Below are 3833 nucleotides of genomic sequence, written 5' to 3' on the forward strand. Positions count from 1 at the left end.
AATCATGATTAACAACTTTCATATAAAAAAATACCTAAAATCTTATTATAATTATTTTTAATCAAAAGAAGATATCGGAATAACTGTTTTAATAAATAATTTGGGATATGTCGTTTATGTTCAATGAGAGAAAATTCTTAATATTAAAAAATAAACGTATTGTTAATATTTAAAGTTTTAAATCAATTTTACTGCTATCCAAAGATAAACTAATAAATATTTAATTATCAAACAAATTTCAAAAAATAATAAAATGATAAGAATTTATTGCCAACAATAAAAAATCCCACAAACAATTACTAATTACTCAACTTTTTCACATTACGGTTTCTAACACACGATTCTAAAATAAAAATAAGCAAAAAACCCAATCGTTTCATATCAACGCCAGAAAGCCACTCATTATTAGCAATATCTCCATCTTGTTCCACCCCGTTGACCTGAACTCCATTTTTAGGGAAAGTTCCCTTGGTCTGCTTCCCCCGTCTTCCTTTCTTCTAAAAACAAATATCAAAAAAAGACCAAACAAAATAATTTTTCATAAACCGAAATCCAAAAATCGCAAATATCACGACACAAGCAATGCAAATTAAAGACATAAAAAACTAAAAATCAAATAACAAAAAATACGCTTCTCCGTCAAATGTATCCTCATTCTCCACCATGTAAACAAAAGTTGAAAAAACATTTTCTTTTATCAACGTCGACTAACAAAATAATTATAAAATATACATTTTTATTAGAATACATTAAATTTAACTCCAAAATAAATTGATAGTGGCATAGTCGGCTGGAACCTGAAAGGAATATAAAAATGTCCCTTCTTGGAGAGCAGGTATTGTTCTTGAATAATTTTTTGTAGTAAACTAATCGATAAATGTTTAAAAGTCACGTTTTGTATGTTGGAGCTATCTGGAGGGTATAAAAGTGAGGCAAATGCGGTTGCAACAGTCAAGTTGTTAAGTGAATTTAAATTTCGAACTGAAAATAAAATTTGGACATATTTTTCAACAATAAATTCTATTTTTATATTATTTTTTATTACTTTCGGTATCATTCAATATTTTATAAAATATTTCAATTTCTTTCGTAGTGGTTTGATCCGAACTGTCAACAATTGGAGATAAATCCTCAGAGTTCTAAATAATTTATAAATATACATCTTTTTGTTCATATATATCAGTAGTATAGTCCTCTTCAATAAATATATCATCGTCCTCCTGGCTATTTACTCGCAAATTTTGATATCCGAGTAATACTTGGTTATTAAAAGTATATTACTCTTACATATTGTAATTAATAAAAGACGCATCAAAATATTTTATAATGTACCTACGTGTACACGAAATATATTATTTTATTTAATATTCAAAAAATAAGAATATTAAATTTTAAATAAATATAAAATAATGCCAATAAATATGCATTAAAAACAGTAAAATTTTTTAATAACTATAATCAAAATGATATAAAAATCCTTCAATAAATATAGTTAACTTTAATTGTTGATCTTTATTAATTTTTAAAAATTAATTTATTTAAAATAAGTTTAATTGAAAATTTCAATTTATAATAAATAAATACTCCGGTAAACATATAAACCTCGTGGGACGTATACTTTGATGAATCTTTCCATTGCTCACCCCTGGTTTACCTCATAAAAATAAAATCAAAGGATTGAAAAATACAGACCAGATTTTTCTGAATTATCGTTACAGTCAAATATAAATCGAACAAGTTATATTTGTCAAAAAACAACAACATAGTAAAAAGACTAATAGAACATGATGAGATCCCTCACTTGCTATTCTACGGTCCATCGGGGACTGGAAAGACGAGTACAGCAATGGCCATTGCCCACAAAATGTATTCAAAAAATGAAAAAAATGCCATGACTTTAGAGGTAATAATTTTTATGAAATTTTAGCTCAATGCATCTGACGATAGAGGAATTAATTTTGTAAGAGAAGAAATATTCTCTTTTGTTAGTACAAAGTCGCTTTTTGGGTTAAAATTTTGTTGTTTGATTATTTTTTCTTAGAAATAAGCACAAATTGGTAATTTTAGATGAGGCAGATTCAATGACCCACGACGCACAAAATGCATTACGTCGAAGTATATTTTATTTATTAATTAAAAAATTATTTATTTAAAAAATATATTTATTTAATTTTTATAGTTATTGAAGACTATTCTTCAAATGCCAGATTTTGTATTTTATGCAATTTTGTCTCCAAGATTATTTCACCTATCCAGTCAAGGTGTATGAAATTTCGTTTCGGACGTATTTCTGGAATAGTTGTCCGCCAAAGACTGTCACATATAGCCAATTTAGAATCGTAGACTTAATAAATATAAAATTAAAGAATATCCCTGGCCGAGGAGGCCTACGAAGCGATCGTTAGACTGTCCAATGGAGATCTTCGAAAGGCTATAAATATTCTGCAGAGTGTTTGCATGGCTTCTCCTTTTGGACATGACTCTATTATAAAAGAGATTGACGTTTATGGCTGTACTGGTAACCCTACTCCTTCTGAGATGAAGAATATTATTGAAATAATATTAAATAATGATATTACATATTCTGCTAGGGGTTGATATTGGGAAATAAATGTTGTAGAGGTTTGGGATTGGATGTGTGAACAGAGCATTTCGTTGAGTGATGTGATTACTCAAGTATTTGATTTTTTTAAAAAAGGTTGTTTTTTGTGTTTGAATGTGGAATAGTGACGCTTGATGCAAAAGTGAGAATTAATTTGAATATCAAACTGAGTGAAATCGAGTTGGTTTTTTGGGTTATTTGTGGTAGGTATAGATTGGCGATGGGGACTAACGAAAAGATACAGTTGGGCTCACTTATAGCAGCATTACAGCTTTTACGTGATTTTGAATAATTTTTTTTTGTTTTTAATGTTTTTTGACTTTTATTTCTTTCTAAAGTTAATGTTATTTTTAACTATGTTCAGCATCTGTTTTGGTAGGTTCTTTAAGTCCCGTTGGTACTTGAGTTTTGTCGGTTTCTTGTGATTTTCTGTTAAAAATTGAGAAATTTGACTATCAATAATGAACTTCGGATTGTGTACAAATGTTTTTTATGTTATTAAGTCACTCTTTTAAACCCAAGTTTCTGATAAAAAATTCATTATTTATTTGATTATTTCAAATAATGTTAATTTTATCCGGAATTTAATTACTATCAACATTTAGGGAATTGGTATATATTTTTTTAATTTTAGTTTATTGGACGGTGGTTCTCATTTAATCCAACTATTGTTTTTATGCAAATAAATTTTTCTTGAATTTTCAAAGAGATTTTCAAAATCTTAGTGTATTTTCTAATATATCAAACCATAAAAATCCGTGTTTTGGCTTCTATTTGATTTGTAGACAAATGTTTATATTCCATTCAAATTTTTTAGATAAAATTTTGTAATTTATTTGTTGAATTTATTCTCAAATTGGTTTTATGATTATGACATGGTGTGCCAAGTTCATCTAGAAAATTTTTTCTCTGACCATTTTTTGATATTCACGAGCCGCTATTTGCCGACCCCAGATTTTGCATAATTAATTCTTTCAAATATTTCAGCATTTCAATCAATCATTATTTTTTTAAGTAAAATAATTACCATCGCTCCAGAGATCCCAGGGAATTTATATTCTTTATTCAGAGTATCTCGGTGGCTGTTTTACGCGGGAATTGTCTCTCAATCCTGCGACCCGGTACTTAATAGCTAGAATTTTTAATTGTTTTTTGGCTTAAAAAATAATTAAACAATTTATTCTTGTTTTACAACCTGTTTAAATGAATCAGATGAATTCTATTTAACCAA

At 27.7% G+C, this 3833-nt stretch overlaps 1 pseudogene; it reads left to right on the top strand.

The window, feature by feature from the left end:
* The first annotated feature begins 643 nt into the window (after nt 1-643).
* Nucleotides 644-2598, top strand: LOC115231591 (annotated as a pseudogene).
* The last annotated feature ends 1235 nt before the right edge of the window (nt 2599-3833 follow it).

Source organism: Octopus sinensis, unplaced genomic scaffold (assembly GCF_006345805.1).
Source record: "Octopus sinensis unplaced genomic scaffold, ASM634580v1 Contig18742, whole genome shotgun sequence".
Classification (NCBI taxonomy): domain Eukaryota; kingdom Metazoa; phylum Mollusca; class Cephalopoda; order Octopoda; family Octopodidae; genus Octopus; species Octopus sinensis.